Consider the following 10,592-nt stretch of genomic DNA (forward strand, 5'->3'; position numbering starts at 1 on the left):
TGTCAGCACGAGCCCCACTCGCTGAGCACCTGGCCCTCGCCCCTCGGCACACACCCCCAGAGCGGGGCCCCGGGCTCCCGGGGTACAGGCCTCAAGCACCTCCATCCTGCTCCTTGGACCCTTCAGGAGAAAGCGCCCCTCAGGGCCGTAGCTCACGCGTGGGCCCTGCGCCAGGACACGGCCGGGCCCACCTCCTTCCGTGCCCAGTATCTCTTTAACGCGCAAAGCGTCACCCCCACCACCTTCCAACCCGCAGCCTCCCCCTGGCCTCCAGCCCCCGCGGGCGCCCGCTCTACCCCGTCTCCGAAGTGTCTGTTTTATTCATTCCCAAGTCCCTGCTCCGGGAGCGTCTGCAAGCCCGGGTGCTCCCGGCCCTTTGGGGCGGCTGGGCCCAGGCGCGCCTGCTGACAAGACCCGGGGCGGGGACGCCGGTGAGTTAGAGAATCAGGACTAAGAACTTGGCCTGGTCACCCCCTCCTGAGTGCCCCGGGAAGCTGCCCCGGGGACAGCTGCCCCTGTGCAGTCAGCCAGGGGGCCGGGGTCCAGCCAAGGGTCTTGCTCCGAGGCACCGAGAAGGCGGTTGAGCGTCGCCCTCCTTTAGAGCCTCGTCTTCCCGGATCTAGGGCCTCAGCCACGAGCCCTCCACAGAGCCCACGTTCTCTGAAGCCGCTCACTTGTCTGGAGACGGACCAGCTGGGCCCCGCCCTTGGCTTCCATCCCTCGCTGGGGCCAGGTGAGGCCACTCCGTTGCTGGGTTGTGTTACTAGAAGAGATCGTACACGCGTGGGTCCGCCTCAGCCTGTGGACCGCGATGTTTCTCCCAGAAAGGCCTGAGACAGACAGGAAGACCCGGGAGCTGCAGCGAGAGGGCAGAGTCGCAGCTTCCCCAGGACCCGCCGCACGGAGGAGGCTTTGTCTGCAAAGGCACGCCCCGCCTTGCCCAGCCCTGTGGACACGCCCGAGCCGACGCAGAAGGACGTGCCTGTCGGCGCAGGAGCCGCACAGAGCCAGGGCCGAGCCGGAGCGGGCTTTGGGCTGCAGCTGCTTTCCAGGCCTCTGCAGGGCAAGCGACCGTGGCCAGGAGTCGCTGCCCTCCCGCCGTCAGTAGAGATGGCGGACACCTGCGGGCTGCACGGGGGCCTGCGGACACTGCAGCGGGGCGAGGGCATGCGGAGGTGGGCGCACCCGGGCTGAGGCTGGGCTTATACGGGCGGCGTCACGGGGGCGCCAGCAGTGGTAGAAGCAGCGAGGAAGCAGAGACAGCGGGGACACCACGAGCAAACGCAGAGGGCCCAGCGAGAGAGAAGACTCGCCGGGGCTGGGAGCCTGCCGGCCTCCCGGCCCCCCGCCCCCCGCCTACCGGGCACCTGGGGCCGCGCTGCAAATGAGGTAAGACGCTCAATAAAAACCTGAAAAGCCACCGAGGGCTCCGGGATGCTCCTTTACCCGCCTGCCAGGATCGTGGAGTCCTGCGCTGCGCCTGCTGGCGCTACAGCCTCTTATTTCCTCACAACCATCGCTGGGACTGTTCTGCCTCCTCTGAGCGTCTACATAGCAGTGACACCGCTATGGGGTCAGACACGGGGAGACGGAGGCCAAACTGCCAGCCAGCCCGCCCTGCCTCCCTGGGCTGCTGAAGCCACCTCAGAATCAGCACCCATTTCAGAAAAGGGTCAGTTTCACGTGAGCAGCGGGGCCAGGGAGGCCGTGGAGTTCCCGGCCGCTGCTTGGGGCTCACCTTTTTATTGACTAAAGTGGTTTCTCTTTCCAAGGGACACGTATTCTCTGCTGGAGAGTATTTGGCTTTTAACTACAAATGGAGAGAGAATTCTTGAAAGTTTATCTATAAAGCAGAGTGTCTTGTCAGGGGTTGGGTACCTGCTTGAGCTCTGGCCTCTGGCTCAGTGTTTGTCTATGTGTAGAGGCAGGAAGGACCACTGAGCAGGTTTTCTGATCCAGCAGACCGGGTGAAGGAGGAGTCAGAGCCCTCGGTGGTTTTTTGCGGGTCTTTTATTGGGATTTACCCAGTACACAGCAGGCAGGGGTGCTGGGGGGCCGGGAGGCTGGCAGGCCTCTCAGCCCCCAGCAAATCCACATTCTATCTGGGCTCTCCGGTGACCTCTGCTTCTGCTTCTCGGCTTCTCTTTCGGCTTCTGCTGGCGTCCCCATGACGCAGCCCTTAAAAGCCCAGTCTCAGCCCAGGTGAATCCCATCTCCCTAGGCCCACACCCCACTCCAGGTGCCGCCATCAGGCATGCGTTCGGGACCGCAAGGATCCATCATCTGTCCTGATGGCGGGAGGGCAGAAAGCCTGACATTTTTCCTTACTCTACACTATGAATACAATGAAATCACACGTCACTGCTGTTCTTGACTTTGGGGGAAAAAAAACGTATTTTTCCCATCAGGCTGAAGCTCTCAGGTCAGTGGGCTCTGCGTCGCGGCGATGCCTCATGCAAAATGAGTTTAGTTTATTATCTGCCGAGGCCGGGAAGTCTCCATGTGATAAGTGACACATTCCTTTTTTTTTTTTTTTAAGATTGATTGACTTATTTATACAAGCACTGGGTTCAGTCAGAAGCGCGGGAGGGTGAGAGAATTCACCAGAGCCAGAGCGGGGAGCAGAGCAGGCAGAAGGACCGAGGTACACTGCTGAGGGGAGCAGCGGGCGGCAGGAGAGGTCTGCGCGCCATGCGGGACCCTCCTCCGGTGGCTGAGGAGCAGCCGGGGATCGAACCGGCGCTGCAGAGGCTGCGGGCAGCTTCACAACCCAGCGCTCAACCTCTGTGCCCCGGGGGAGGCCCAAGTGACACATTCTTACGAGCAATCAGACACTACTGTGCTGGGCGCTCATCACAGCAACGAGGGAGCAAACCCCGTCCTCTGGAGCGCGTGTTCCAGCGCAGACACACGTGCAGGTGCACACGCTGGGGACAGGCCGGCGGCTGTGGACGCAGGCGGGGCGTCATTCCGGAGAGATGCAGGGGCTTGGGTGTGCAATGGACGCGGGGTAGATGCAGACATGGCCTGAACACAGCGCGGAGACACGAAGCCATGTTCTAGAGCTACGGAGGCGAATACCGGCTATTTCAGCCCTAGTGATGGAGAAGGTCTCTCTGGAGATCCGCTGAGCCTGTTGCTGCTGAGCCTGTTGCTGCTGCGTGGAGGCCTCAACTGACCTGGCTGCCATGCGAAGAGTAGACTCTAGGGGGCAGCAGAGTTTCCGTAGAAATAGCTCCCCTGGGGGAAGAGGAACTTGGGGGGCAGGAGGGAAGAGAGGAGGGGAGAGAAGGGGCCACTCTAGTCCCAGATTAAGTCACATTGGCTTCCCTGGGGAATTTTAAGGAATTTTTTTAAGTTTAATTTTTTTAAAGTTTAATTCAAGGTTGTATTTTTTTTTTAAGATTTTATTATTCATGCATACAAGAACCGGGGCACAGGCCAGAGGTGTGGGGGTGAGAGGATTCACCAGAGACAGAGTGGGGAGCAGAACAGGCCGAGTGATGAAACACACGGCTGAGGGGAGCAGCGGGCACGGCGGGAGAGGTCTGCCATGTAGGAATCTCCCTCGCCGGCCGGGAATTGAACCTGCGCTGCAGAGTCGGGAGGCGGCTTCCCAGGGCGGAGCTCAACCTTCTGCGCCACGGGGGAGGCCCTGCTTCAAGGTTCAGTGGACACCAGTACATTATGTAAAACACTGTTGCCAATAATGTTTTTGTAATCAAAACAGTAACGAATGGAAGAACAATTTCCCTGCCTCCCAGCCTCTTGAGAGAAGGGACAGAGGATTTAGTGGATCCCATTTGTCTTGCAACCACGAGGTCAAGGCCACCAGAAGTGAAGGGCTCCAGTCTCCCGGGAGGAGGCGCTTCCTGTTTTGCAAACAGAGAGTGTTATTCAAGGTCACATGTCCATCTTGTAGGGAATGATTCCCAAGTTTCCTAGGTCAATTCTTGTATCCATTACTTGCATTTATGCAAATGAAAGAGGAAAAAAATCAATGATTTAGTGAAGGAGAACCCCAGTTGTGCCCACGGTCACCTTGCAAACGCAGGTCCTGTTCGACAGCCCTGCCTTTAATGCAATGTTCTCCAGGTGAAAGCAGCCAGACCCACGAGTCACTGTTCAGAGGCAGGAGGAAAATACCTCCAAAGTTCTGACTACAGAAAATACGGAAAGAGATTTTCTTTTATGGCCCCACACAGGTATATATCTGTTGGTTTATTTTTTTAGCAACTCAGAATAGATGGTTTGGGTGCAATTATTTTTTCAATTAAAGCACAGAAAACAGTCTTTCCTACCTCAAAGATGAGCACAAAATGCAGGACATTGGGATCAGGTTCAGCCAGAGTGAAATCTGAGAGCTCCCCCAAAGCCGCATTATTTTGGAGAAACACACCCCCCTTCGCCCAGGCAGGGTGAGCACGACCTGGGCCGACCTGGGCCGGCACACCCCTTCATAACATCCTGGAGACCTCCTGGAAAGGTGGACACTGCCTTTCCTGAGAGTGGTGTTTTGGTGATTTGGTCAGCAATGACAGGGCGGGCCTGAGGGCTGCGTGAGCCGGGTCACGTGGCCGCCTCTCCAGCATCCAGTTACAGAACCGGGAGGGGTGGGTGGGAGATGCACCAGCCAGTAAGTAAGACCAGGTGAGAGCCCAGAATGTTCTTAATGCAGCTCTCAAACCACCAACCTCACAAGGGAGGAAATGCTCGTGTGTGTGTTTGTGCGCATGAAAGCGCGCGTGACATCCACAGCAGCAGACACGCCAGGAGACCGCGTGGTGTGGGACTTGGGGGCGGGGAGGAAACTTCCTTCTCATCTTACATCAGCTACCAGCAAATTAGATGCCCCGGAGGCGGGCAGCGCCTGCCACAGCCTCATTTCCACCACTATTAAAGGAAGAGATGGAGTTCTCCCACCAGAAGGTCCTTCTTTGAGTAGCTTCCTGATCCTGGGGCTGCATTTAGAATTCTTGAAGCAAGAAATTAGCCACTTTTAAAGATTTGCAACTTTGACCTAGAAACGTTCCCTGTTCTGGCCTTTGTTTTCGCATTAGAGCTGCGTTTGAATAAACAGGAGAAGAAGACCCCTGTTTCCCAGCTCTCCCTGTGTGCTGAGGGCGGGACATGCTCCACAAAAGAACTGCTCCCTGCCAGTGTTTAAAATGAGCACGTCACTCCCTCTAGCGGAACCGTGATGGATTTGCTATAAACAATTGATTTCCTTCATCCAGGAAGCAAAGAAAAACAGCAAGCGTGACTGAGTTGTAACCGGCTCCCACCAAACGCAGCTTGTTACAGACTCACCCCCAGATGTCTTCAATATTTCACTCGCTTGCAAAAATGCAGAGATTAACGATGAAAACCTGCAAAGTCGATTTAGACCAATGCACTTTCCACATGGACTCCCAGGCCCAGATTAGAGGGTTTCTATTTGATTTATGCCCACAAGTGGCTCCAGACCAGCTCACTTATGGAAATGACTGAGTCAGGGTGTTTCACTGAACGAGACAAGCAGCAGAAAGCCCCAGCCAGAGGGCGCCTTGGCTGGAGAAGCAGATTTCAAGTGAGTTTGATGTGATAGAGTTTGACGTGGCTGCACAGTTAACACGCGTGTGTACCCGTGTAGGGAAAATGAATTCATCAGGCTTTTGTGCCACTGGCCTCTGTGGCCATCACTTGCTGCCTGATCTTGTTAATGTGGAGGGCGCGAGGGCACAGGGAAGCGTGCCTGACTGTGGACACCTGAGCGTGGGTGTGAGCACGTGTGTAAGGGTGCACACTGGAGCCTGGAGGGGCAGGGCTGTAAGGGCGGCATCATTCAGACAGGGTGTAGGGGAAGTGATTATCAGGTTTTCCTGCCCTCCCGCCATGAATGTTATAGGGCAGGGAGAGGGGCAGCCCAAGCCCCGCAAACCTGCCTATTCTACATGGGTTCTGCCATCCGCCGCATCAACACAAAACATAGGAGACTTTAATGGGAAGGAACTTTAATAAAACTAGGAAACAATACAGCTAAGGCCAAGAGTCTAGTTTCTGAATGAAGCACCCAAAGTGACCCGTCCCCTCGTGGGTAAAAGTCCATCCAAATGGGGTCGGCCCAGAGCAAAGCCCCAAAGCCTGCCACAAGTCTAAAGCACCTTCCAGTGGGGACCCACAGAAAAGGGTCAGAAACAACCAGACAAGCCCGGAAGGAAAAGAGCAAAATCAACATCAAGATAAAAGCTGCCATGGTCACCTCCCCACGGGTCTCACCCACATCTGTGTCACCCAGTCCACGACCAAAAGACAAGCACAGTTTCTTCACGTGTCTCTAGGCTCCACGCGCCTCCTCCAGGTCTCCTGGCTCCATCCTGCTTCCTTCCTCAGTCTCTTCTGCAGCTTCTCCTCTTCCTGCTCAGCTCCACCCTCCCTTGGGTGGGGCAGGGAACCTCCCCCTTTCCTGGGGACCACCCTGTTACATGAGGATGGATGAGTGTAGAGTAAGGAAAAATGTCAGGCTTTTCTGCCCTCCCGCCATCAGGATAGATGATGGATCCTTGCGGTCCTGAATGCATGCCTGATGGGGGACACCCAGAATAGGGTGTGGGCCTAGGTAGATGGGATTCACCTGGGCTGAGGCTTGGCTTTTAAGGGCGGCGTCACGGGGACGCCAGCAGAAGCAGAAGAAGCCAAAAGAGAAGCCAAGAGAGATCACCGGAGAGCCCAGATAGAGTGGCCAGCCTCCCGGCCCCCCAGCACCCCTGCCTGCATATGCCTGGTGAACCCCAAATAATAGACCTGCAAAACCCCTAAGGGCTCTGACTCCTCCTTTACCCGGTCTGCATGGGATCAGAAAACCTGCTCAGTGGTCCAGTCCTGCCCTTACAATGAGGGAGCCCTGCTGTCCTGAATGCACGCACACCTGATGGCGGCACCTGGAGTGGGGTGTGGGCATATGTGGGTGCACCTGGCTGAGAGACTGAACTTATAAGGGCGGTGTCACAGGGACGCCAGGAGAACCACGAGAGAAGCAGAGAGAACGCGAGAGAAGGCCGGAGAGCCCAGGAAGAGTGAAGACTTGCTGGGGGCCGGGAGGCCTCCCAGCCCCCCTGGCATCCCAGCGCTCCTGCCTGCCGTGTGCCTGGTAAATCCCAATAAAAGCCTGAAAAGCCACCGAGGGCTCCAGGACGCACGTCTCCTTTCCCCGGTCTGCTCGGGTCATAGAGAACCTGCCTCGTATCGTTCCTGCCACTTACAGGGCACCAGAGCAGGAGCAGCGTGGCTACGGAGGAGGCGAGGCCAGGGCAGATGCCAGAGAGCCCAGGGAAAGAGGTAAAGACTGGGGGCAGGGGGTTTCTGACGCCTGCCTGCCTCCCAGCCCCCCACCAGGCCCCATGCCTGCCTTCCTGCCGGGTGTGCCTGGTTCCCTGGGAGAGCATTTAAGCCTGAGAAACCCACTGAGGGCTCCTGGACTCTCCCGGACCCACAGTGAGCCTGCCCCGTGCCTGCTGGCGCCAGAGCCTGCGTGAGCGTCCCCTGATCCTGTCTCTGAAAGGTGGCCCCGGGCTGGGGCCTCCTCCCTGGGAAGGGACTGAGGAAGACAACTCCAGGGGGCCAGCAGCCATGAGCCCCAAGGTAGGCCACGCTCACTGTGAGGGCGACAGCAAGCATCTTCCCGGGATGCCACAGCGCCCGCGCGCCGACTGTGGTGCAGACCCACCTCCTGCTCACGTTTCCTGAGCGACACCCTGGCCCAGGCGCCAGATGCCAGCTTGGAGAGGGGCCAGACTGGGCCTTTGAAGACCGGGAAATCCGACACTCTGAGCATTTGCTTTAAAAGGAAAAAGCGTGTGCATTGCCCTCGGAGATGGTGAGAAGATCAAGTCATGGCACGTCTTAAACTGATAGGGCTAACTATTTTTTCCTTCCCCACCCAGCTGTGCTGCTCCCCAGGAAGGAAAGTCACTTATAAAAACAGAGAGGACACTGCCCCCGCCACCTCCGGGCAGCTGTGGACGGGATGAAGGTCACAAAGCTTTTGAAGTGGAAAAAAAAAAAAGAGACGCCTGCCTGGGAAACCGAGCCCAGCCTCCATCTCCGCACCCTGCTCAGGGCCAGGCTCGGCGCTGGCCGGAGCTGCCGCACGGCGGCCCGGGGCTGACCGGGAACTCGCGGGCCGTGCGCTTGCCCACGTGGAGCACAGGTAAGCGTCTGACCCCTGAGTCCAAGATTCTGGAGGTCCAGAGCCAAGGTTTGGGCAGAAGTCCTCTCCCTCCGGGACCCAGGCAGAGCCTGCACTGTCGTCCGGCAGGGCTGGGAATCCCCTGGGAGGCGTCTCGGGCCCTGCCGTGGCCTGGCGGTGCTGCCGTGACCCCACAGCCCATCCCCCCCTCTTCTTTGCATGCCAGTCCCTGGAGAGCGCCGCCTCTCACCAGCAGCGTCGCCTTAAATCCTTAAATAAGTACCAGAGACCCTACTTGATTCAGATCAGCTCACGTGCTGAGGTCGCAGCCGCAGGTGAATTTTGAGGCGACGCATCCGAGCAAGGCCAGCGCGGCGCGTCCGGGCCTGCTCTCCTTGCTCCCGCACTCTCCCCGGAGCCGCACAAGGGCTCAGTCTGGGGGCTCAGCGTCCTTCCCCGCGTGCTGCGTCCCACCCCACAGCCCCCGCCTGGGCCTTCACACACACTCAGTACCCGAGAGCGCGTCCTCCAGGCTGCGCGCGTATCCGGGGAGAGCGTGCGGATGGGCTGCTCCCCAGCCACTCGTCCTCAGGGGCGCACACGCCGCCCGCGTCAGCCCCGCTCTGCTGCTCACCTTGCCATGAGGGCTTGTTCCTGATTTCAGATGCTGTCGTTTTTAGTTCTCAAATTTTCACTTGACGCCCTTTGCAGAGGTTTGGTTTCTCTGCCGAGTTCTCTTACCTTTCATTTATGGCCAATCCGTTCCCTTTAGACCCTCGCCAGAGTTATTGTAGCCACTTCCACGGCCGCCTGCCCTCCGCGTCCCTCCTGACTGCACTCTCCTGATAACGCGTCCCTTCTCAGCTCCCGGGGGGTGATCTGGGATTGCATCTTGCCTATCGTGGTGTTATCTCGTGGAGACGCCGGGTTCTGCTGGTGTCCCTTAAACAGAGTTGATGGTCTCGGCCCAGCCACGAGGGGCAGAACGTGCACAGGCAGCCTGAGTGTCCCCGCTGCACAGGCAGCCTGAGTGTCCCCTCCCTGGGCGTCTCTTGCGTAAACTTCCCCTTGGTCTCCCAGCGGCCTTGCTTCACAAGAGGAGGACGGACTTGCATTGTGTGCAGCCAGGTGCCAAGCTGCACGCCCCCGGGCCAAGGAAGGAGGGAGGATGATGGTTGGGACAAACCCCCCCCACCCCCCCTCCCCGGAGGGAGCTGTGTGGAGGGGCCCCTGGGGCCCTTCCCAGGGAGGAGGGGCTGCCTCACTCGATGCTTGGGCCATGCCTGCCAGGGGGACAGGGCCGTGGACAGTGATCTACCGGAGCAGAACGCCCTCTCTTTGGTATTCGCCGTGAGGGAGGGATGACGCTGCCCTAAAACATGCAAGACAGAAACGTCTTCCCCTGCTCAAGAGCACGTTGCCCCTGAATTCCACATGGCCCCCCAAACTCACACCTTTTAAGTTACCGGGCCCCAAATTCCCTCCCACAAAAGCCACACAGCGGACCACTTTCCAGAAAAGCGCCACAGCACAGGCCGGAGCATCCCAGCCAGTTCACCCACCGGGTCATGGAGGGTGGCGTGCGGTTTCCCCGGATGGCCGGCGCCAGCCCCCCAAAAGGCCTAAAGTCTCAACGCCAGCCACGTACTGAAATATCACATCCTTTTTCAAACTTCATCCTTGTTGTGACAGGAACTGTTGCCACTTTGCAGCAGGAACGCAATGAGGGACGCAGCAGGCATGGAGCAGGCTTCAAGGCCAGACTCTGCTGCTGGAGCAGACGTCCTTGTGCCGTTTATTGGAAGCACACGGGCTGGGGCAAGCTGATTGTGCAGCAGAGGTATGAGGAATAAGGTCTGGAGGGTAGGGCAGGAATGGGGGCCAAAGTTTTATAAGGGGCAGGGAAGGGGACATCGTGACCACATGTCAAGAGCCACTTGCGTCAGCAGAGTGTGATGTTATCACTGCAGAGGTATCCCGAGGCCGCCGTGGAGTCACGTAAGCAGGTTGGCAGCAGCCTGGGCATCCCCAGCCTGCCTGGTGGTTCGGGCTAACTCCAGAGGTGGTCAAGGATGCTCTGCTGGGCTCTGCAGGTGGCAAATAGGCCACCGCTGCCCTGAGTGGCCAACTAGTAGCCAGCTCATAGGAACCCACACATCCTAACTTACGATCCCGTGAAACAAACCCGAGAAGACTTTAAATCTAATTACTGGGAGGGGCCTGCTGTTGTAAGAAATGGCAGACAAGAAAACAATCATTTGCATATAGGTCTTGAACCGGAAAGGATTCTAAGTGATCACTTGGTGAGGCCAACACCTTAAGACAAAGGATTAGCTCACCGGCTGGGGCAGATGGCAGGGACTGCTGAGTTCAGTGACTCACCCAAGGCCACAGAGCTATTAAGTTTCTATTTCCTCCAGTAAGA

The sequence above is a fragment of the Talpa europaea genome, assembly GCF_964194135.1.
Source record: "Talpa europaea genome assembly, chromosome: 6".
In the NCBI taxonomy this organism is placed as follows: domain Eukaryota; kingdom Metazoa; phylum Chordata; class Mammalia; order Eulipotyphla; family Talpidae; genus Talpa; species Talpa europaea.